At 43.0% G+C, this 23,527-nt stretch overlaps 22 non-coding genes and 1 pseudogene across 22 annotated transcripts; 1 reads left to right on the top strand and 22 right to left on the bottom strand.

Moving 5' to 3' along the window:
• Window positions 1-131: 131 nt before the first annotated feature.
• LOC144992888 (U2 spliceosomal RNA) lies at window positions 132-341 on the bottom strand (annotated as a pseudogene).
• LOC144992957 (U2 spliceosomal RNA) lies at window positions 308-500 on the top strand. The gene has a single exon (XR_013656986.1). It is a non-coding gene; the product is annotated as a U2 spliceosomal RNA (small nuclear RNA).
• Window positions 501-5,823: 5,323 nt separating this feature from the next.
• LOC144992736 (U2 spliceosomal RNA) lies at window positions 5,824-6,014 on the bottom strand. Its single transcript, XR_013656804.1, has one exon. It is a non-coding gene; the product is annotated as a U2 spliceosomal RNA (small nuclear RNA).
• A 682-nt stretch (window positions 6,015-6,696) lies between these two features.
• On the bottom strand, window positions 6,697-6,887 carry LOC144992659 (U2 spliceosomal RNA). The gene has a single exon (XR_013656728.1). It is a non-coding gene; the product is annotated as a U2 spliceosomal RNA (small nuclear RNA).
• A 682-nt stretch (window positions 6,888-7,569) lies between these two features.
• Window positions 7,570-7,760, bottom strand: LOC144992756 (U2 spliceosomal RNA). The gene has a single exon (XR_013656823.1). It is a non-coding gene; the product is annotated as a U2 spliceosomal RNA (small nuclear RNA).
• A 682-nt stretch (window positions 7,761-8,442) lies between these two features.
• On the bottom strand, window positions 8,443-8,633 carry LOC144992660 (U2 spliceosomal RNA). Its single transcript, XR_013656729.1, has one exon. It is a non-coding gene; the product is annotated as a U2 spliceosomal RNA (small nuclear RNA).
• A 682-nt stretch (window positions 8,634-9,315) lies between these two features.
• LOC144992734 (U2 spliceosomal RNA) lies at window positions 9,316-9,506 on the bottom strand. Its single transcript, XR_013656802.1, has one exon. It is a non-coding gene; the product is annotated as a U2 spliceosomal RNA (small nuclear RNA).
• Window positions 9,507-10,188: 682 nt separating this feature from the next.
• Window positions 10,189-10,379, bottom strand: LOC144992757 (U2 spliceosomal RNA). The gene has a single exon (XR_013656824.1). It is a non-coding gene; the product is annotated as a U2 spliceosomal RNA (small nuclear RNA).
• Window positions 10,380-11,061: 682 nt separating this feature from the next.
• On the bottom strand, window positions 11,062-11,252 carry LOC144992661 (U2 spliceosomal RNA). Its single transcript, XR_013656730.1, has one exon. It is a non-coding gene; the product is annotated as a U2 spliceosomal RNA (small nuclear RNA).
• Window positions 11,253-11,934: 682 nt separating this feature from the next.
• LOC144992809 (U2 spliceosomal RNA) lies at window positions 11,935-12,125 on the bottom strand. The gene has a single exon (XR_013656872.1). It is a non-coding gene; the product is annotated as a U2 spliceosomal RNA (small nuclear RNA).
• Window positions 12,126-12,807: 682 nt separating this feature from the next.
• Window positions 12,808-12,998, bottom strand: LOC144992663 (U2 spliceosomal RNA). The gene has a single exon (XR_013656732.1). It is a non-coding gene; the product is annotated as a U2 spliceosomal RNA (small nuclear RNA).
• Window positions 12,999-13,680: 682 nt separating this feature from the next.
• Window positions 13,681-13,871, bottom strand: LOC144992810 (U2 spliceosomal RNA). Its single transcript, XR_013656873.1, has one exon. It is a non-coding gene; the product is annotated as a U2 spliceosomal RNA (small nuclear RNA).
• A 682-nt stretch (window positions 13,872-14,553) lies between these two features.
• LOC144992664 (U2 spliceosomal RNA) lies at window positions 14,554-14,744 on the bottom strand. The gene has a single exon (XR_013656733.1). It is a non-coding gene; the product is annotated as a U2 spliceosomal RNA (small nuclear RNA).
• Window positions 14,745-15,426: 682 nt separating this feature from the next.
• On the bottom strand, window positions 15,427-15,617 carry LOC144992822 (U2 spliceosomal RNA). Its single transcript, XR_013656885.1, has one exon. It is a non-coding gene; the product is annotated as a U2 spliceosomal RNA (small nuclear RNA).
• A 682-nt stretch (window positions 15,618-16,299) lies between these two features.
• On the bottom strand, window positions 16,300-16,490 carry LOC144992811 (U2 spliceosomal RNA). Its single transcript, XR_013656874.1, has one exon. It is a non-coding gene; the product is annotated as a U2 spliceosomal RNA (small nuclear RNA).
• Window positions 16,491-17,172: 682 nt separating this feature from the next.
• On the bottom strand, window positions 17,173-17,363 carry LOC144992665 (U2 spliceosomal RNA). The gene has a single exon (XR_013656734.1). It is a non-coding gene; the product is annotated as a U2 spliceosomal RNA (small nuclear RNA).
• Window positions 17,364-18,045: 682 nt separating this feature from the next.
• LOC144992697 (U2 spliceosomal RNA) lies at window positions 18,046-18,236 on the bottom strand. The gene has a single exon (XR_013656766.1). It is a non-coding gene; the product is annotated as a U2 spliceosomal RNA (small nuclear RNA).
• Window positions 18,237-18,918: 682 nt separating this feature from the next.
• Window positions 18,919-19,109, bottom strand: LOC144992881 (U2 spliceosomal RNA). Its single transcript, XR_013656937.1, has one exon. It is a non-coding gene; the product is annotated as a U2 spliceosomal RNA (small nuclear RNA).
• A 682-nt stretch (window positions 19,110-19,791) lies between these two features.
• LOC144992666 (U2 spliceosomal RNA) lies at window positions 19,792-19,982 on the bottom strand. Its single transcript, XR_013656735.1, has one exon. It is a non-coding gene; the product is annotated as a U2 spliceosomal RNA (small nuclear RNA).
• A 682-nt stretch (window positions 19,983-20,664) lies between these two features.
• LOC144992667 (U2 spliceosomal RNA) lies at window positions 20,665-20,855 on the bottom strand. The gene has a single exon (XR_013656736.1). It is a non-coding gene; the product is annotated as a U2 spliceosomal RNA (small nuclear RNA).
• A 682-nt stretch (window positions 20,856-21,537) lies between these two features.
• Window positions 21,538-21,728, bottom strand: LOC144992668 (U2 spliceosomal RNA). Its single transcript, XR_013656737.1, has one exon. It is a non-coding gene; the product is annotated as a U2 spliceosomal RNA (small nuclear RNA).
• A 682-nt stretch (window positions 21,729-22,410) lies between these two features.
• Window positions 22,411-22,601, bottom strand: LOC144992669 (U2 spliceosomal RNA). The gene has a single exon (XR_013656738.1). It is a non-coding gene; the product is annotated as a U2 spliceosomal RNA (small nuclear RNA).
• Window positions 22,602-23,283: 682 nt separating this feature from the next.
• LOC144992846 (U2 spliceosomal RNA) lies at window positions 23,284-23,474 on the bottom strand. Its single transcript, XR_013656908.1, has one exon. It is a non-coding gene; the product is annotated as a U2 spliceosomal RNA (small nuclear RNA).
• Between the last annotated feature and the right edge of the window lie 53 nt (window positions 23,475-23,527).

A 23,527-nucleotide genomic window follows, 5' to 3' on the forward strand; every position in this document is an offset into this window, starting at 1 on the left:
CTCCTTGAGAGTGCTGTGACTTGCAAACAGTGTTACAGTCTGGCAGAATTTAATTTCACCTAAACAGTCGTTTTAACATTAATCAAGCACTACCAGCTGGACTAAAAACTTTTTCTTTGTACCAATTTAAAGATGTGGGCACTGTTCCCAGAAACACTGCAATACTGGGTCAACGCATGGAGTGAATAGAGCAAGCTCCACCTTCACATCCGTTCTTCAAAAATCGGCTTAATACGTTGTCCTCCACTGGAGGACATATCAGATATTAAACTGATAAGAACAGATTTTTTTTTTTGATCTTAGCCAAAAGGCTTCTCGGCCTTTTGGCTAAGATCAAGTGTAGTATCTGTTCTTATCAGAGCTGTCCTTGCATCTTGCCAAACGACAGAGACTGTGATCACTCCGACGGTTGTTGATGCTCGTCTGTTGTGACTTGCCATCGTACAAACTACTGGAGATATCGGTGCTGCGCAATTGAACGTTTACTTTTCCTACTGAACTGTCAATGTCCTTTTTCTGTTCAGGTGTCCTGGAGCAATCCAAGTTAAGGTAATTACTCCTGCCAAGCTCACCCGCCTGTGGTGCCTCCAAAATGTCAGCAGCTTCTGCAGGCATGCGGAGGCACCACAGCGTCCGGTTTACCTTTCAGGAAATTGAAGGTAAGGTAACTTACATGTCCAGGCTTGATTTTTCAAGGAACTTGGTCCAGAAAACCCTAGGTTTCAAACCTGAAGACCTGAACTGTATCTTGACCTTACCATTGAACAAAGGTTTTGATGTAAGCTTTCGAACTAGCTCTACTCTCAGCGAATTCTGGACTCGTTTTGAAAACATGAAATCCCATTTTGCACTTTTCACAGTAGAAAAGCTTACAGACAATTCAATGAAAACCGTCATTGTCAAAATGTTTAATGAAACTGTTAATGCAGAAGACATTTGTGTGTGGTTGGGCAGATACTGTTCTGTAAAAGGTCAAGCTGTTAAGGTTAGGGATGTAGACGGTATTTGGAACTGTGCCTGGCGAGTGCCTGTCAATCTAAGACAAGACCCACAAGGTTTCCAGGGTCTAAAACATCTCCCATCCCTGATAGTGCTGGGGGAGAATAGAGGTTATGTTTACTACCAAGGACAACCTAAACTTTGCAGAAGGTGTGGAGAGCATGGCCATCTGGTGGAAGATTGTTCAAAACCTTTCTGTGGTAAATGTAGACACACTGGTCATGTGTATGAGGAGTGCCCAAATGGCCGTCAATGTAACCTCTGTGGTGAAACAAACCATCTCTTTAGAAACTGTCCTAAGTCATTTGCAAATAAACTTAAAACTGGGAAGAGCAAACCTGACACACCTGTGGTAGGTCTCACTAATGAGACACCTCCTGATGCAGCACACCTGCAGGAGATTGCGCAAATGATAACTGACAAAGAGGAAGAGCCACTCCAAATCCTCCCAATCAGTGAACTAGAGAAAGACAATGGTAAAATCGAACAAAATGTAAGAAAAGACATGACTATGAAAAATGACCACAGGATTCTCCACGATGGACAACCTAAAAGACCAGCTCCGGTCTCGCCATCAGACTCTCTGCTGGCAGTAGAAAAGAAGGGCAGAACTGAGGATCCTACGAAGGAATCCTTCAGTGAAGAATCACGTGTGTTCCTCCCACCAGACTCCCCCAATGAAATTTCCTTTTTGGCTTTTAATCTACAGTCGACCCCCTTAAACTCACTTGAAGCTGACTTTCATCAGGAAAATACATCAGCAGTTGAAAATTCAAAGAAACCCAACCCGTTAGTCCTGACGGCCCAAGACATTGACAGAGATTTCCTCCCAACAGATGGGACATAAACTGACTATTACTAACCTGGTCTCCCTCCCTTACATGACAATACCTGCCTTAACTTTCTTTTTCATACTTATGACAATTACTCTAGTGACAATAAATGTAAGAAGTATAAAATCTCAAGTCAGAGCCAATGGCATCCTGACATACCTGCAAAGTGTGAAGTCCGATGTAATTTGTCTACAAGAGTGCGGCATCCCGTACTGCAGTAGTTATAAAACGTGGGAAGATCTGTGGCCAAATAGATCGCTATGGAGTGGGTCAAATGAAAACAAAAATGACGGTGTGGCTATCTTGATTAAAAACCCTTATATATCGGTTAAAGGTTTCACTGTTATACGAGATGGCAGAGCCCTGTTAGCACGCTTATCATTTATGGGCAGAGACTTGAACGTTTTGAACCTTTATGGTTACAATGATAAGAATGCAAGATACAAACTTTTAGAAGATGTGCAAAGTTTTATGTTAGGCAGAGCCCCGTTTATAATGGTAGGGGACTTTAACTGCATACTAAGCAGGACAGACCGAAATAAAACTGGGACATTTTATAAATTGGATAAAACATCTCACTTACTACGGCGTATGGTTCAGGACTTTAGGCTGACTGACTGTTACAAAACTTTGCATCCGCTTGATGGTGGGTTCACTTGGTTCAGTGGGGACAACTCTGTAGCATCACGTATAGATTATGTGTTTACCAGAGATTGTCTCCCCATAAATGCCACACTTACCCCAGTCTTTTTTTCAGACCACCACATGTTGACGTGCACAGCTGAGTTAAATCTGAGTGTAACACCAGGGAAAGGTCTCTGGAAACTAAACTGCTCACTTTTAGAGCAGGAAGATCTTGTGGAAGAATACAAAGAACTATACAGGGGATGGCAAACACTACAGGACCTGTATACTTTTAGAGCTCCCTGGTGGGAGATGGTTAAAAAAAGAACTCAGAGCTTCTTTAAAACAGCAGGCAGAAAGGGAAAAGCAAAAGATAAAAGACGCACGACTGACCTCCAGAGGCGCTTACAAAGGTACTACAATTTAAATAAACAAGGGATGGATTTTAATGAAGAAATTAAAGACGTAAAAAAAGAAATGATGGAATTAACAGAGAAAGTTAGTAAAGGAGCCATTATTAGAAGCAGAGAACGAGAGATAGAAGAGGGGGAAAAGTGTACACGTTTTTTCTTTAAGAAAGTCATCAGTAAAACTGACACCATGGTAACTCTCCAGAAAGGAGATGGCTCCCTAACCCAAACCACAGAAGAATTACTCACGACCCTTGAAGACTATTACAGAGAACTATATAGCACTAAATTGCTAAATGAAGAAGCCTTACATGACATTCTGACTAAAGTGGAGCACACCCATAGTCTAAACACAAATTTTGAGAAGTTAGTCCAGGATTTAACAGTGACAGAATTGACCAAGTGTCTGACTTCCTTTGAGAAAGGAAAATCACCAGGGATGGATGGGCTCCCTGTGGAGTTCTACTTGACCTTTTGGGACTTATTAGCACCAGATATGTTAACATTGTTCACAGAATTTGAAAACCTGGACCAATTACCTGACAGTTTTAGGACCGGCATAGTAACATTAATCTACAAAACCAAAGAAAAGACAGACTTAAAGAATTGGAGACCCATTTCCTTACTTAATGTGGATTGTAAACTTTTCAGCAAACTCCTTGCCACAAGACTAACATCTTGCCTAGAGGACCTGGTTCATCAGGATCAGGTTTGTGCCATACCTGGACGCAAAATCACGGACCATCTCATTCTCATAAGAGACTTGATCAGCCTCTCTAAAGACAGGTCAAACCGCTTGGCAATAATGAATTTGGACTTTGAAAAAGCTTTTGATCGCGTATCCCATCAGTACCTGTTTGCGTTGTTGGCAAGACTTGGCCTCCCGGAACGTTTTGTCAGATGGATAAAATTGCTCTACAAAAACATCTCCAGCAAAGTAGCTGTGAATGGTCTTTTAACAAAGAAAGTTAACATTAACTCTGGTGTGCGACAAGGTTGCCCTTTGTCAGCGTTACTATATATTCTCTGCATAGAACCCTTGGCACAGATATTAAGGACAGACGGATACATTTCTGTTAATCAGCTCAGTATTTATGCCACCACTAAGAGTCAGGAGAACCTTAGAACGAGAAATGTTCTATTTTTTGTGGAACTCCAAATGGGAAAGACTAAAAAGAGAAATAATGAAAAGCCCAAAAGAAAAAGGGGGTAAGGGTGTACCGGACCTGTACCCTTTTCTCGGAGCGCACTATATCAGCTTGCACACCAAGCATATTGTGGGCAAATCTAAAAGCGTAAAGACAGCTGCATTGGTTAGATTTTGGATGGGAGTCTATGTTAAAAAGTTAGGTCTAGGAAACATTGATCTGAGAATTCCAATGTCTTTCACGCTAAACAAAAACTACAAAGAAATACAAATCTTTCTTCAGAAATTCAACTTGGAAGGATCAAACAGGGATGCACTGACAAATCACAGACTGCTTATTTCTTCCATACAGGAGCAAAGACCTGTGTGTCGAGTAAGGGGATTTGGAGAAGAGGAGTCAAAGAGAGTCTGGTACCTGGTGAACCATCCTCTTCTTCCCAACCGGCTGAAAGATCTGTCGTGGATGGTGGCTCATGAGGTTCTCCCGGTCAGGACTGTTATGCACTCCCGGGGCATGTCCAGAATTCCTCTTTGCCCCCGTCCAGGTTGTGGCGCGCCAGAGACGGTGAGGCACCTGTTCTGGGAGTGCAGTGCTGCTGTAGACCAGTGGGCGACAGCTGGCTCCTCCGGCTTCCCGTACTTGCCAGCAAAGGAAGATCTTACAGCACAACTAGTGCTCTATGGGAGGAGGCAATGCTCAGATCAGAAGGCTGAATGCACTACATTACAATGGCTCTCCCTAGCCGCCATAAAAGACGCCATGTGGACTTCCAGGAATTTGCTGGTGAGAAAGCACAGGCAGATCCCCCCCGTGGGTGTGATACGATTGGCCGCAGCAACGGTACACCTTGCCATGACTGCAGGCGGCAGGCCATGAACACATCCACAAAGAAGAATCGCCTTGTCGCCCATTCGGATGGGAGGAGCTGGAGTCCCACAGGATAAAGGTCAAAGCAGCGACGGTCTGACTCTCCGGAAAAGGCAGCTGGAAAGGAGCACAAAGGGGAGGACCTCCTCTGAGCGCCACACTGAAAAGATCCAGAAAATGCTGAAAAGAAGATGACTGGAGGATCACCGGTGCCTCACTCCAAGACTCAGGAAAAACTTGCCTAATGGCCGAGAAGCGATAACTAACCACTTCACTGCCAATGAGAGCAACTCTTGCAGCAGGACACTGGACTCATGGACGCCTGTTAATAGGTGGGACTTGGTGACCCACCTCAAATCCCAGCTCCCCACAAAAGCTTCACATGTCATGATGTGAATGAAAAAAGCAGCCAGTCAGTAGGAAACACTGTCTTGTATACACACCTATGTCGGTTCTAGAATGTAGGTCGTATGAATTCACAAATATCCATATTTGGATCATTTTTCACGTATACATTTAGAGACACAAATTAACCGTAGACACACAAACAGTTGAAGAAAACTTGACTCATAGGCTTTATGCTGACTGCATTCAAGTGGATTGAATTTAGCCTTCTAGGGTGTTTTGTGTCACTGATGTGGTACCTTTGAACAACAGCATTGAATGAACACAGCCCCTCCACTACATCAAAAGTTGCATGCTGACGCTGATGCAAAACCTTTAACTTGATGACTTTGAGGACCATGCCCCCTCCACTGCATCAAACGTTTGGCCGTGGATGATGTCATCCATGCCCTGCTGCAACAGCAGACTCCTTGAGAGTGCTGTGACTTGCAAACAGTGTTACAGTCTGGCAGAATTTAATTTCACCTAAACAGTCGTTTTAACATTAATCAAGCACTACCAGCTGGACTAAAAACTTTTTCTTTGTACCAATTTAAAGATGTGGGCACTGTTCCCAGAAACACTGCAATACTGGGTCAACGCATGGAGTGAATAGAGCAAGCTCCACCTTCACATCCGTTCTTCAAAAATCGGCTTAATACGTTGTCCTCCACTGGAGGACGTATCAGATATTAAACTGATAAGAACAGATACTACACTTGATCTTAGCCAAAAGGCCGAGAAGCGATAACTAACCACTTCACTGCCAATGAGAGCAACTCTTGCAGCAGGACACTGGACTCATGGACGCCTGTTAATAGGTGGGACTTGGTGACCCACCTCAAATCCCAGCTCCCCACAAAAGCTTCACATGTCCTGATGTGAATGAAAAAAGCAGCCAGTCAGTAGGAAACACTGTCTTGTATACACACCTATGTCGGTTCTAGAATGTAGGTCGTATGAATTCACAAATATCCATATTTGGATCATTTTTCACGTATACATTTAGAGACACAAATTAACCGTAGACACACAAACAGTTGAAGAAAACTTGACTCATAGGCGTTATGCTGACTGCATTCAAGTGGATTGAATTTAGCCTTCTAGGGTGTTTTGTGTCACTGATGTGGTACCTTTGAACAACAGCATTGAATGAACACAGCCCCTCCACTACATCAAAAGTTGCATGCTGACGCTGATACAAAACCTTTAACTTGATGACTTTGAGGACCATGCCCCCTCCACTGCATCAAACGTTTGGCCGTGGATGATGTCATCCATGCCCTGCTGCAACAGCAGACTCCTTGAGAGTGCTGTTACTTGCAAACAGTGTTACAGTCTGGCAAAATTTAATTTCACCTAAACAGTCGTTTTAACATTAATCAAGCACTACCAGCTGGACTGAAAACTTTTTCTTTGTACCAATTTAAAGATGTGGGCACTGTTCCCAGAAACACTGCAATACTGGGTCAATGCATGGAGTGAATAGAGCAAGCTCCACCTTCACATCCGTTCTTCAAAAATCGGCTTAATACGTTGTCCTCCACTGGAGGACATATCAGATATTAAACTGATAAGAACAGATACTACACTTGATCTTAGCCAAAAGGCCGAGAAGCGATAACTAACCACTTCACTGCCAATGAGAGCAACTCTTGCAGCAGGACACTGGACTCATGGACGCCTGTTAATAGGTGGGACTTGGTGACCCACCTCAAATCCCAGCTCCCCACAAAAGCTTCACATGTCATGATGTGAATGAAAAAAGCAGCCAGTCAGTAGGAAACACTGTCTTGTATACACACCTATGTCGGTTCTAGAATGTAGGTCGTATGAATTCACAAATATCCATATTTGGATCATTTTTCACGTATACATTTAGAGACACATATTAACCGTAGACACACAAACAGTTGAAGAAAACTTGACTCATAGGCTTTATGCTGACTGCATTCAAGTGGATTGAATTTAGCCTTCTAGGGTGTTTTGTGTCACTGATGTGGTACCTTTGAACAACAGCATTGAATGAACACAGCCCCTCCACTATATCAAAAGTTGCATGATGACGCTGATGCAAAACCTTTAACTTGATGACTTTGAGGACCATGCCCCCTCCACTGCGTCAAACGATTGGCCGTGGATGATGTCATCCATGCCCTGCTGCAACAGCAGACTCCTTGAGAGTGCTGTGACTTGCAAACAGTGTTACAGTCTGGCAGAATTTAATTTCACCTAAACAGTCGTTTTAACATTAATCAAGCACTACCAGCTGGACTAAAAACTTTTTCTTTGTACCAATTTAAAGATGTGGGCACTGTTCCCAGAAACACTGCAATACTGGGTCAACGCATGGAGTGAATAGAGCAAGCTCCACCGTCACATCCGTTCTTCAAAAATCGGCTTAATACGTTGTCCTCCACTGGAGGACATATCAGATATTAAACTGATAAGAACAGATACTACACTTGATCTTAGCCAAAAGGCCGAGAAGCGATAACTAACCACTTCACTGCCAATGAGAGCAACTCTTGCAGCAGGACACTGGACTCATGGACGCCTGTTAATAGGTGGGACTTGGTGACCCACCTCAAATCCCAGCTCCCCACAAAAGCTTCACATGTCCTGATGTGAATGAAAAAAGCAGCCAGTCAGTAGGAAACACTGTCTTGTATACACACCTATGTCGGTTCTAGAATGTAGGTCGTATGAATTCACAAATATCCATATTTGGATCATTTTTCACGTATACATTTAGAGACACAAATTAACCGTAGACACACAAACAGTTGAAGAAAACTTGACTCATAGGCTTTATGCTGACTGCATTCAAGTGGATTGAATTTAGCTTTCTAGGGTGTTTTGTGTCACTGATGTGGTACCTTTGAACAACAGCATTGAATGAACACAGCCCCTCCACTACATCAAAAGTTGCATGCTGACGCTGATGCAAAACCTTTAACTTGATGACTTTGAGGACCATGCCCCCTCCACTGCATCAAACGTTTGGCCGTGGATGATGTCATCCATGCCCTGCTGCAACAGCAGACTCCTTGAGAGTGCTGTTACTTGCAAACAGTGTTACAGTCTGGCAGAATTTAATTTCACCTAAACAGTCGTTTTAACATTAATCAAGCACTACCAGCTGGACTGAAAACTTTTTCTTTGTACCAATTTAAAGATGTGGGCACTGTTCCCAGAAACACTGCAATACTGGGTCAATGCATGGAGTGAATAGAGCAAGCTCCACCTTCACATCCGTTCTTCAAAAATCGGCTTAATACGTTGTCCTCCACTGGAGGACATATCAGATATTAAACTGATAAGAACAGATACTACACTTGATCTTAGCCAAAAGGCCGAGAAGCGATAACTAACCACTTCACTGCCAATGAGAGCAACTCTTGCAGCAGGACACTGGACTCATGGACGCCTGTTAATAGGTGGGACTTGGTGACCCACCTCAAATCCCAGCTCCCCACAAAAGCTTCACATGTCATGATGTGAATGAAAAAAGCAGCCAGTCAGTAGGAAACACTGTCTTGTATACACACCTATGTCGGTTCTAGAATGTAGGTCGTATGAATTCACAAATATCCATATTTGGATCATTTTTCACGTATACATTTAGAGACACAAATTAACCGTAGACACACAAACAGTTGAAGAAAACTTGACTCATAGGCTTTATGCTGACTGCATTCAAGTGGATTGAATTTAGCCTTCTAGGGTGTTTTGTGTCACTGATGTGGTACCTTTGAACAACAGCATTGAATGAACACAGCCCCTCCACTACATCAAAAGTTGCATGCTGACGCTGATGCAAAACCTTTAACTTGATGACTTTGAGGACCATGCCCCCTCCACTGCATCAAACGTTTGGCCGTGGATGATGTCATCCATGCCCTGCTGCAACAGCAGACTCCTTGAGAGTGCTGTGACTTGCAAACAGTGTTACAGTCTGGCAGAATTTAATTTCACCTAAACAGTCGTTTTAACATTAATCAAGCACTACCAGCTGGACTAAAAACTTTTTCTTTGTACCAATTTAAAGATGTGGGCACTGTTCCCAGAAACACTGCAATACTGGGTCAACGCATGGAGTGAATAGAGCAAGCTCCACCTTCACATCCGTTCTTCAAAAATCGGCTTAATACGTTGTCCTCCACTGGAGGACATATCAGATATTAAACTGATAAGAACAGATACTACACTTGATCTTAGCCAAAAGGCCGAGAAGCGATAACTAACCACTTCACTGCCAATGAGAGCAACTCTTGCAGCAGGACACTGGACTCATGGACGCCTGTTAATAGGTGGGACTTGGTGACCCACCTCAAATCCCAGCTCCCCACAAAAGCTTCACATGTCATGATGTGAATGAAAAAAGCAGCCAGTCAGTAGGAAACACTGTCTTGTATACACACCTATGTCGGTTCTAGAATGTAGGTCGTATGAATTCACAAATATCCATATTTGGATCATTTTTCACGTATACATTTAGAGACACATATTAACCGTAGACACACAAACAGTTGAAGAAAACTTGACTCATAGGCTTTATGCTGACTGCATTCAAGTGGATTGAATTTAGCCTTCTAGGGTGTTTTGTGTCACTGATGTGGTACCTTTGAACAACAGCATTGAATGAACACAGCCCCTCCACTATATCAAAAGTTGCATGATGACGCTGATGCAAAACCTTTAACTTGATGACTTTGAGGACCATGCCCCCTCCACTGCGTCAAACGATTGGCCGTGGATGATGTCATCCATGCCCTGCTGCAACAGCAGACTCCTTGAGAGTGCTGTGACTTGCAAACAGTGTTACAGTCTGGCAGAATTTAATTTCACCTAAACAGTCGTTTTAACATTAATCAAGCACTACCAGCTGGACTAAAAACTTTTTCTTTGTACCAATTTAAAGATGTGGGCACTGTTCCCAGAAACACTGCAATACTGGGTCAACGCATGGAGTGAATAGAGCAAGCTCCACCGTCACATCCGTTCTTCAAAAATCGGCTTAATACGTTGTCCTCCACTGGAGGACATATCAGATATTAAACTGATAAGAACAGATACTACACTTGATCTTAGCCAAAAGGCCGAGAAGCGATAACTAACCACTTCACTGCCAATGAGAGCAACTCTTGCAGCAGGACACTGGACTCATGGACGCCTGTTAATAGGTGGGACTTGGTGACCCACCTCAAATCCCAGCTCCCCACAAAAGCTTCACATGTCCTGATGTGAATGAAAAAAGCAGCCAGTCAGTAGGAAACACTGTCTTGTATACACACCTATGTCGGTTCTAGAATGTAGGTCGTATGAATTCACAAATATCCATATTTGGATCATTTTTCACGTATACATTTAGAGACACAAATTAACCATAGACACACAAACAGTTGAAGAAAACTTGACTCATAGGCTTTATGCTGACTGCATTCAAGTGGATTGAATTTAGCCTTCTAGGGTGTTTTGTGTCACTGATGTGGTACCTTTGAACAACAGCATTGAATGAACACAGCCCCTCCACTACATCAAAAGTTGCATGCTGACGCTGATGCAAAACCTTTAACTTGATGACTTTGAGGACCATGCCCCCTCCACTGCATCAAACGTTTGGCCGTGGATGATGTCATCCATGCCCTGCTGCAACAGCAGACTCCTTGAGAGTGCTGTGACTTGCAAACTGTGTTACAGTCTGGCAGAATTTAATTTCACCTAAACAGTCGTTTTAACATTAATCAAGCACTACCAGCTGGACTAAAAACTTTTTCTTTGTACCAATTTAAAGATGTGGGCACTGTTCCCAGAAACACTGCAATACTGGGTCAATGCATGGAGTGAATAGAGCAAGCTCCACCTTCACATCCGTTCTTCAAAAATCGGCTTAATACGTTGTCCTCCACTGGAGGACATATCAGATATTAAACTGATAAGAACAGATACTACACTTGATCTTAGCCAAAAGGCCGAGAAGCGATAACTAACCACTTCACTGCCAATGAGAGCAACTCTTGCAGCAGGACACTGGACTCATGGACGCCTGTTAATAGGTGGGACTTGGTGACCCACCTCAAATCCCAGCTCCCCACAAAAGCTTCACATGTCCTGATGTGAATGAAAAAAGCAGCCAGTCAGTAGGAAACACTGTCTTGTATACACACCTATGTCGGTTCTAGAATGTAGGTCGTATGAATTCACAAATATCCATATTTGGATCATTTTTCACGTATACATTTAGAGACACAAATTAACCGTAGACACACAAACAGTTGAAGAAAACTTGACTCATAGGCTTTATGCTGACTGCATTCAAGTGGATTGAATTTAGCCTTCTAGGGTGTTTTGTGTCACTGATGTGGTACCTTTGAACAACAGCATTGAATGAACACAGCCCCTCCACTACATCAAAAGTTGCATGCTGACGCTGATGCAAAACCTTTAACTTGATGACTTTGAGGACCATGCCCCCTCCACTGCATCAAACGTTTGGCCGTGGATGATGTCATCCATGCCCTGCTGCAACAGCAGACTCCTTGAGAGTGCTGTGACTTGCAAACAGTGTTACAGTCTGGCAGAATTTAATTTCACCTAAACAGTCGTTTTAACATTAATCAAGCACTACCAGCTGGACTAAAAACTTTTTCTTTGTACCAATTTAAAGATGTGGGCACTGTTCCCAGAAACACTGCAATACTGGCTCAATGCATGGAGTGAATAGAGCAAGCTCCACCTTCACATCCGTTCTTCAAAAATCGGCTTAATACGTTGTCCTCCACTGGAGGACATATCAGATATTAAACTGATAAGAACAGATACTACACTTGATCTTAGCCAAAAGGCCGAGAAGCGATAACTAACCACTTCACTGCCAATGAGAGCAACTCTTGCAGCAGGACACTGGACTCATGGACGCCTGTTAATAGGTGGGACTTGGTGACCCACCTCAAATCCCAGCTCCCCACAAAAGCTTCACATGTCCTGATGTGAATGAAAAAAGCAGCCAGTCAGTAGGAAACACTGTCTTGTATACACACCTATGTCGGTTCTGGAATGTAGGTCGTATGAATTCACAAATATCCATATTTGGATCATTTTTCACGTATACATTTAGAGACACAAATTAACCGTAGACACACAAACAGTTGAAGAAAACTTGACTCATAGGCTTTATGCTGACTGCATTCAAGTGGATTGAATTTAGCCTTCTAGGGTGTTTTGTGTCACTGATGTGGTACCTTTGAACAACAGCATTGAATGAACACAGCCCCTCCACTACATCAAAAGTTGCATGCTGACGCTGATGCAAAACCTTTAACTTGATGACTTTGAGGACCATGCCCCCTCCACTGCATCAAACGTTTGGCCGTGGATGATGTCATCCATGCCCTGCTGCAACAGCAGACTCCTTGAGAGTGCTGTGACTTGCAAACAGTGTTACAGTCTGGCAGAATTTAATTTCACCTAAACAGTCGTTTTAACATTAATCAAGCACTACCAGCTGGACTGAAAACTTTTTCTTTGTACCAATTTAAAGATGTGGGCACTGTTCCCAGAAACACTGCAATACTGGGTCAATGCATGGAGTGAATAGAGCAAGCTCCACCTTCACATCCGTTCTTCAAAAATCGGCTTAATACGTTGTCCTCCACTGGAGGACATATCAGATATTAAACTGATAAGAACAGATACTACACTTGATCTTAGCCAAAAGGCCGAGAAGCGATAACTAACCACTTCACTGCCAATGAGAGCAACTCTTGCAGCAGGACACTGGACTCATGGACGCCTGTTAATAGGTGGGACTTGGTGACCCACCTCAAATCCCAGCTCCCCACAAAAGCTTCACATGTCATGATGTGAATGAAAAAAGCAGCCAGTCAGTAGGAAACACTGTCTTGTATACACACCTATGTCGGTTCTAGAATGTAGGTCGTATGAATTCACAAATATCCATATTTGGATCATTTTTCACGTATACATTTAGAGACACAAATTAACCGTAGACACACAAACAGTTTAAGAAAACTTGACTCATAGGCTTTATGCTGACTGCATTCAAGTGGATTGAATTTAGCCTTCTAGGGTGTTTTGTGTCACTGATGTGGTACCTTTGAACAACAGCATTGAATGAACACAGCCCCTCCACTACATCAAAAGTTGCATGCTGACGCTGATGCAAAACCTTTAACTTGATGACTTTGAGGACCATGCCCCCTCCACTGCATCAAACGTTTGGCCGTGGATGATGTCATCCATGCCCTGCTGCAACAGCAGACTCCTTGAGAGTGCTGTGACTTGCAAACAGTGTTACAGTCTGGCAGAATTTAATTTCACCTAAACAGTCGTTTTAACATTAATCAAGCACTACCAGCTGGACTAAAAACTTTTTCTTTGTACCAATTTAAAGATGTGGGCACTGTTCCCAGAAACACTGCAATACTGGCTCAATGCATGGAGTGAATAGAGCAAGCTCCACCTTCACATCCGTTCTTCAAAAATCGGCTTAATACGTTGTCCTCCACTGGAGGACATATCAGATATTAAACTGATAAGAACAGATACTACACTTGATCTTAGCCAAAAGGCCGAGAAGCGATAACTAATCACTTCACTGCCAATGAGAGCAACTCTTGCAGCAGGACACTGGACTCATGGACGCCTGTTAATAGGTGGGACTTGGTGACCCACCTCAAATCCCAGCTCCCCACAAAAGCTTCACATGTCCTGATGTGAATGAAAAAAGCAGCCAGTCAGTAGGAAACACTGTCTTGTATACACACCTATGTCGGTTCTAGAATGTAGGTCGTATGAATTCACAAATATCCATATTTGGATCATTTTTCACGTATACATTTAGAGACACAAATTAACCGTAGACACACAAACAGTTGAAGAAAACTTGACTCATAGGCTTTATGCTGACTGCATTCAAGTGGATTGAATTTAGCCTTCTAGGGTGTTTTGTGTCACTGATGTGGTACCTTTGAACAACAGCATTGAATGAACACAGCCCCTCCACTACATCAAAAGTTGCATGCTGACGCTGATGCAAAACCTTTAACTTGATGACTTTGAGGACCATGCCCCCTCCACTGCATCAAACGTTTGGCCGTGGATGATGTCATCCATGCCCTGCTGCAACAGCAGACTCCTTGAGAGTGCTGTGACTTGCAAACAGTGTTACAGTCTGGCAGAATTTAATTTCACCTAAACAGTCGTTTTAACATTAATCAAGCACTACCAGCTGGACTAATAACTTTTTCTTTGTACCAATTTAAAGATGTGGGCACTGTTCCCAGAAACACTGCAATACTGGGTCAATGCATGGAGTGAATAGAGCAAGCTCCACCTTCACATCCGTTCTTCAAAAATCGGCTTAATACGTTGTCCTCCACTGGAGGACATATCAGATATTAAACTGATAAGAACAGATACTACACTTGATCTTAGCCAAAAGGCCGAGAAGCGATAACTAATCACTTCACTGCCAATGAGAGCAACTCTTGCAGCAGGACACTGGACTCATGGACGCCTGTTAATAGGTGGGACTTGGTGACCCACCTCAAATCCCAGCTCCCCACAAAAGCTTCACATGTCCTGATGTGAATGAAAAAAGCAGCCAGTCAGTAGGAAACACTGTCTTGTATACACACCTATGTCGGTTCTAGAATGTAGGTCGTATGAATTCACAAATATCCATATTTGGATCATTTTTCACGTATACATTTAGAGACACAAATTAACCGTAGACACACAAACAGTTGAAGAAAACTTGACTCATAGGCTTTATGCTGACTGCATTCAAGTGGATTGAATTTAGCCTTCTAGGGTGTTTTGTGTCACTGATGTGGTACCTTTGAACAACAGCATTGAATGAACACAGCCCCTCCACTACATCAAAAGTTGCATGCTGACGCTGATGCAAAACCTTTAACTTGATGACTTTGAGGACCATGCCCCCTCCACTGCATCAAACGTTTGGCCGTGGATGATGTCATCCATGCCCTGCTGCAACAGCAGACTCCTTGAGAGTGCTGTGACTTGCAAACAGTGTTACAGTCTGGCAGAATTTAATTTCACCTAAACAGTCGTTTTAACATTAATCAAGCACTACCAGCTGGACTAAAAACTTTTTCTTTGTACCAATTTAAAGATGTGGGCACTGTTCCCAGAAACACTGCAATACTGGGTCAACGCATGGAGTGAATAGAGCAAGCTCCACCTTCACATCCGTTCTTCAAAAATCGGCTTAATACGTTGTCCTCCACTGGAGGACATATCAGATATTAAACTGATAAGAACAGATACCACACTTGATCTTAGCCAAAAGGCCGAGAAGCGATAAGTAACCACTTCACTGCCAATGAGAGCAACTCTTGCAGCAGGACACTGGACTCATGGACGCCTGTTAATAGGTGGGACTTGGTGACCCACCTCAAATCCCAGCTCCCCACAAAAGCTTCACATGTCCTGATGTGAATGAAAAAAGCAGCCAGTCAGTAGGAAACACTGTCTTGTATACACACCTATGTCGGTTCTAGAATGTAGGTCGTATGAATTCACAAATATCCATATTTGGATCATTTTTCACGTATACATTTAGAGACACAAATTAACCGTAGACACACAAACAGTTGAAGAAAACTTGACTCATAGGCTTTATGCTGACTGCATTCAAGTGGATTGAATTTAGCCTTCTAGGGTGTTTTGTGTCACTGATGTGGTACCTTTGAACAACAGCATTGAATGAACACAGCCCCTCCACTACATCAAAAGTTGCATGCTGACGCTGATGCAAAACCTTTAACTTGATGACTTTGAGGACCATGCCCCCTCCACTGCATCAAACGTTTGGCCGTGGATGATGTCATCCATGCCCTGCTGCAACAGCAGACTCCTTGAGAGTGCTGTGACTTGCAAACAGTGTTACAGTCTGGCAGAATTTAATTTCACCTAAACAGTCGTTTTAACATTAATCAAGCACTACCAGCTGGACTAAAAACTTTTTCTTTGTACCAATTTAAAGATGTGGGCACTGTTCCCAGAAACACTGCAATACTGGCTCAATGCATGGAGTGAATAGAGCAAGCTCCACCTTCACATCCGTTCTTCAAAAATCGGCTTAATACGTTGTCCTCCACTGGAGGACATATCAGATATTAAACTGATAAGAACAGATACTACACTTGATCTTAGCCAAAAGGCCGAGAAGCGATAACTAACCACTTCACTGCCAATGAGAGCAACTCTTGCAGCAGGACACTGGACTCATGGACGCCTGTTAATAGGTGGGACTTGGTGACCCACCTCAAATCCCAGCTCCCCACAAAAGCTTCACATGTCCTGATGTGAATGAAAAAAGCAGCCAGTCAGTAGGAAACACTGTCTTGTATACACACCTATGTCGGTTCTAGAATGTAGGTCGTATGAATTCACAAATATCCATATTTGGATCATTTTTCACGTATACATTTAGAGACACAAATTAACCGTAGACACACAAACAGTTGAAGAAAACTTGACTCATAGGCTTTATGCTGACTGCATTCAAGTGGATTGAATTTAGCCTTCTAGGGTGTTTTGTGTCACTGATGTGGTACCTTTGAACAACAGCATTGAATGAACACAGCCCCTCCACTACATCAAAAGTTGCATGCTGACGCTGATGCAAAACCTTTAACTTGATGACTTTGAGGACCATGCCCCCTCCACTGCATCAAACGTTTGGCCGTGGATGATGTCATCCATGCCCTGCTGCAACAGCAGACTCCTTGAGAGTGCTGTGACTTGCAAACAGTGTTACAGTCTGGCAGAATTTAATTTCACCTAAACAGTCGTTTTAACATTAATCAAGCACTACCAGCTGGACTAAAAACTTTTTCTTTGTACCAATTTAAAGATGTGGGCACTGTTCCCAGAAACACTGCAATACTGGGTCAATGCATGGAGTGAATAGAGCAAGCTCCACCTTCACATCCGTTCTTCAAAAATCGGCTTAATACGTTGTCCTCCACTGGAGGACATATCAGATATTAAACTGATAAGAACAGATACTACACTTGATCTTAGCCAAAAGGCCGAGAAGCGATAACTAACCACTTCACTGCCAATGAGAGCAACTCTTGCAGCAGGACACTGGACTCATGGACGCCTGTTAATAGGTGGGACTTGGTGACCCACCTCAAATCCCAGCTCCCCACAAAAGCTTCACATGTCCTGATGTGAATGAAAAAAGCAGCCAGTCAGTAGGAAACACTGTCTTGTATACACACCTATGTCGGTTCTAGAATGTAGGTCGTATGAATTCACAAATATCCATATTTGGATCATTTTTCACGTATACATTTAGAGACACAAATTAACCGTAGACACACAAACAGTTGAAGAAAACTTGACTCATAGGCTTTATGCTGACTGCATTCAAGTGGATTGAATTTAGCCTTCTAGGGTGTTTTGTGTCACTGATGTGGTACCTTTGAACAACAGCATTGAATGAACACAGCCCCTCCACTACATCAAAAGTTGCATGCTGACGCTGATGCAAAACCTTTAACTTGATGACTTTGAGGACCATGCCCCCTCCACTGCATCAAACGTTTGGCCGTGGATGATGTCATCCATGCCCTGCTGCAACAGCAGACTCCTTGAGAGTGCTGTGACTTGCAAACAGTGTTACAGTCTGGCAGAATTTAATTTCACCTAAACAGTCGTTTTAACATTAATCAAGCACTACCAGCTGGACTAAAAACTTTTTCTTTGTACCAATTTAAAGATGTGGGCACTGTTCCCAGAAACACTGCAATACTGGGTCAATGCATGGAGTGAATAGAGCAAGCTCCACCTTCACATCCGTTCTTCAAAAATCGGCTTAATACGTTGTCCTCCACTGGAGGACATATCAGTTATTAAACTGATAAGAACAGATACTACACTTGATCTTAGCCAAAAGGCCGAGAAGCGATAACTAACCACTTCACTGCCAATGAGAGCAACTCTTGCAGCAGGACACTGGACTCATGGACGCCTGTTAATAGGTGGGACTTGGTGACCCACCTCAAATCCCAGCTCCCCACAAAAGCTTCACATGTCCTGATGTGAATGAAAAAAGCAGCCAGTCAGTAGGAAACACTGTCTTGTATACACACCTATGTCGGTTCTAGAATGTAGGTCGTATGAATTCACAAATATCCATATTTGGATCATTTTTCACGTATACATTTAGAGACACAAATTAACCGTAGACACACAAACAGTTGAAGAAAACTTGACTCATAGGCTTTATGCTGACTGCATTCAAGTGGATTGAATTTAGCCTTCTAGGGTGTTTTGTGTCACTGATGTGGTACCTTTGAACAACAGCATTGAATGAACACAGCCCCTCCACTACATCAAAAGTTGCATGCTGACGCTGATGCAAAACCTTTAACTTGATGACTTTGAGGACCATGCCCCCTCCACTGCATCAAACGTTTGGCCGTGGATGATGTCATCCATGCCCTGCTGCAACAGCAGACTCCTTGAGAGTGCTGTGACTTGCAAACAGTGTTACAGTCTGGCAGAATTTAATTTCACCTAAACAGTCGTTTTAACATTAATCAAGCACTACCAGCTGGACTAAAAACTTTTTCTTTGTACCAATTTAAAGATGTGGGCACTGTTCCCAGAAACACTGCAATACTGGGTCAATGCATGGAGTGAATAGAGCAAGCTCCACCTTCACATCTGTTCTTCAAAAATCGGCTTAATACGTTGTCCTCCACTGGAGGACATATCAGATATTAAACTGATAAGAATAGAACCTACACTTAATCTTAGCCAAAAGGCCGAGAAGCGATAACTAACCACTTCACTGCCAATGAGAGCAACTCTTGCAGCAGGACACTGGACTCATGGACGCCTGTTAATAGGTGGGACTTGGTGACCCACCTCAAATCCCAGCTCCCCACAAAAGCTTCACATGTCCTGATGTGAATGAAAAAAGCAGCCAGTCAGTAGGAAACACTGTCTTGTATACACACCTATGTCGGTTCTAGAATGTAGGTCGTATGAATTCACAAATATCCATATTTGGATCATTTTTCACGTATACATTTAGAGACACAAATTAACCGTAGACACACAAACAGTTGAAGAAAACTTGACTCATAGGCTTTATGCTGACTGCATTCAAGTGGATTGAATTTAGCCTTCTAGGGTGTTTTGTGTCACTGATGTGGTACCTTTGAACAACAGCATTGAATGAACACAGCCCCTCCACTACATCAAAAGTTGCATGCTGACGCTGATGCAAAACCTTTAACTTGATGACTTTGAGGACCATGCCCCCTCCACTGCATCAAACGTTTGGCCGTGGATGATGTCATCCATGCCCTGCTGCAACGGCAGACTCCTTGAGAGTGCTGTGACTTGCAAACAGTGTTACAGTCTGGCAGAATTTAATTTCACCTAAACAGTCGTTTTAACATTAATCAAGCACTACCAGCTGGACTAAAAACTTTTTCTTTGTACCAATTTAAAGATGTGGGCACTGTTCCCAGAAACACTGCAATACTGGGTCAATGCATGGAGTGAATAGAGCAAGCTCCACCTTCACATCCGTTCTTCAAAAATCGGCTTAATACGTTGTCCTCCACTGGAGGACATATCAGATATTAAACTGATAAGAACAGATACTACACTTGATCTTAGCCAAAAGGCCGAGAAGCGATAACTAACCACTTCACTGCCAATGAGAGCAACTCTTGCAGCAGGACACTGGACTCATGGACGCCTGTTAATAGGTGGGACTTGGTGACCCACCTCAAATCCCAGCTCCCCACAAAAGCTTCACATGTCCTGATGTGAATGAAAAAAGCAGCCAGTCAGTAGGAAACACTGTCTTGTATACACACCTATGTCGGTTCTAGAATGTAGGTCGTATGAATTCACAAATATCCATATTTGGATCATTTTTCACGTATACATTTAGAGACACAAATTAACCGTAGACACACAAACAGTTGAAGAAAACTTGACTCATAGGCTTTATGCTGACTGCATTCAAGTGGATTGAATTTAGCCTTCTAGGGTGTTTTGTGTCACTGATGTGGTACCTTTGAACAACAGCATTGAATGAACACAGCCCCTCCACTACATCAAAAGTTGCATGCTGACGCTGATGCAAAACCTTTAACTTGATGACTTTGAGGACCATGCCCCCTCCACTGCATCAAACGTTTGGCCGTGGATGATGTCATCCATGCCCTGCTGCAACAGCAGACTCCTTGAGAGTGCTGTGACTTGCAAACTGTGTTACAGTCTGGCAGAATTTAACTTCACCTAAACAGTCGTTTTAACATTAATCAATCACTGCCAGCTGGACTATAAACTTTTTCTTTGTACCAATTTAAAGATGTGGGCACTGTTCCCAGAAACACTGCAATACTGGGTCAATGCATGGAGTGAATAGAGCAAGCTCCACCTTCACATCCGTTCTTCAAAAATCGGCTTAATACGTTGTCCTCCACTGGAGGACATATCAGATATTAAACTGATAAGAACAGATACTACACTTGATCTTAGCCAAAAGGCCGAGAAGCGATAACTAATCACTTCACTGCCAATGAGAGCAACTCTTGCAGCAGGACACTGGACTCATGGACGCCTGTTAATAGGTGGGACTTGGTGACCCACCTCAAATCCCAGCTCCCCACAAAAGCTTCACATGTCCTGATGTGAATGAAAAAAGCAGCCAGTCAGTAGGAAACACTGTCTTGTATACACACCTATGTCGGTTCTAGAATGTAGGTCGTATGAATTCACAAATATCCATATTTGGATCATTTTTCACGTATACATTTAGAGACACAAATTAACCGTAGACACACAAACAGTTGAAGAAAACTTGACTCATAGGCTTTATGCTGACTGCATTCAAGTGGATTGAATTTAGCCTTCTAGGGTGTTTTGTGTCACTGATGTGGTACCTTTGAACAACAGCATTGAATGAACACAGCCCCTCCACTACATCAAAAGTTGCATGCTGACGCTGATGCAAAACCTTTAACTTGATGACTTTGAGGACCATGCCCCCTCCACTGCATCAAACGTTTGGCCGTGGATGATGTCATCCATGCCCTGCTGCAACAGCAGACTCCTTGAGAGTGCTGTGACTTGCAAACAGTGTTACAGTCTGGCAGAATTTAATTTCACCTAAACAGTCGTTTTAACATTAATCAAGCACTACCAGCTGGACTAAAAACTTTTTCTTTGTACCAATTTAAAGATGTGGGCACTGTTCCCAGAAACACTGCAATACTGGGTCAATGCATGGAGTGAATAGAGCAAGCTCCACCTTCACATCCGTTCTTCAAAAATCGGCTTAATACGTTGTCCTCCACTGGAGGACATATCAGATATTAAACTGATAAGAACAGATACTACACTTGATCTTAGCCAAAAGGCCGAGAAGCGATAACTAACCACTTCACTGCCAATGAGAGCAACTCTTGCAGCAGGACACTGGACTCATGGACGCCTGTTAATAGGTGGGACTTGGTGACCCACCTCAAATCCCAGCTCCCCACAAAAGCTTCACATGTCCTGATGTGAATGAAAAAAGCAGCCAGTCAGTAGGAAACACTGTCTTGTATACACACCTATGTCGGTTCTAGAATGTAGGTCGTATGAATTCACAAATATCCATATTTGGATCATTTTTCACGTATACATTTAGAGACACAAATTAACCGTAGACACACAAACAGTTGAAGAAAACTTGACTCATAGGCTTTATGCTGACTGCATTCAAGTGGATTGAATTTAGCCTTCTAGGGTGTTTTGTGTCACTGATGTGGTACCTTTGAACAACAGCATTGAATGAACACAGCCCCTCCACTACATCAAAAGTTGCATGCTGACGCTGATGCAAAACCTTTAACTTGATGACTTTGAGGACCATGCCCCCTCCACTGCATCAAACGTTTGGCCGTGGATGATGTCATCCATGCCCTGCTGCAACAGCAGACTCCTTGAGAGTGCTGTGACTTGCAAACAGTGTTACAGTCTGGCAGAATTTAATTTCACCTAAACAGTCGTTTTAACATTAATCAAGCACTACCAGCTGGACTAAAAACTTTTTCTTTGTACCAATTTAAAGATGTGGGCACTGTTCCCAGAAACACTGCAATACTGGGTCAATGCATGGAGTGAATAGAGCAAGCTCCACCTTCACATCCGTTCTTCAAAAATCGGCTTAATACGTTGTCCTCCACTGGAGGACATATCAGATATTAAACTGATAAGAACAGATACTACACTTGATCTTAGCCAAAAGGCCGAGAAGCGATAACTAATCACTTCACTGCCAATGAGAGCAACTCTTGCAGCAGGACACTGGACTCATGGACGCCTGTTAATAGGTGGGACTTGGTGACCCACCTCAAATCCCAGCTCCCCACAAAAGCTTCACATGTCCTGATGTGAATGAAAAAAGCAGCCAGTCAGTAGGAAACACTGTCTTGTATACACACCTATGTCGGTTCTAGAATGTAGGTCGTATGAATTCACAAATATCCATATTTGGATCATTTTTCACGTATACATTTAGAGACACAAATTAACCGTAGACACACAAACAGTTGAAGAAAACTTGACTCATAGGCTTTATGCTGACTGCATTCAAGTGGATTGAATTTAGCCTTCTAGGGTGTTTTGTGTCACTGATGTGGTACCTTTGAACAACAGCATTGAATGAACACAGCCCCTCCACTACATCAAAAGTTGCATGCTGACGCTGATGCAAAACCTTTAACTTGATGACTTTGAGGACCATGCCCCCTCCACTGCATCAAACGTTTGGCCGTGGATGATGTCATCCATGCCCTGCTGCAACAGCAGACTCCTTGAGAGTGCTGTGACTTGCAAACAGTGTTACAGTCTGGCAGAATTTAATTTCACCTAAACAGTCGTTTTAACATTAATCAAGCACTACCAGCTGGACTAAAAACTTTTTCTTTGTACCAATTTAAAGATGTGGGCACTGTTCCCAGAAACACTGCAATACTGGCTCAATGCATGGAGTGAATAGAGCAAGCTCCACCTTCACATCTGTTCTTCAAAAATCGGCTTAATACGTTGTCCTCCACTGGAGGACATATCAGATATTAAACTGATAAGAACAGATACTACACTTGATCTTAGCCAAAAGGCCGAGAAGCGATAACTAACCACTTCACTGCCAATGAGAGCAACTCTTGCAGCAGGACACTGGACT

Source organism: Oryzias latipes, chromosome 6 (genome assembly GCF_053564925.1).
Source record: "Oryzias latipes strain Hd-rR chromosome 6, Olatipes_Hd-rR_3.1".
Taxonomy (NCBI): Eukaryota; Metazoa; Chordata; class Actinopteri; order Beloniformes; family Adrianichthyidae; genus Oryzias; species Oryzias latipes.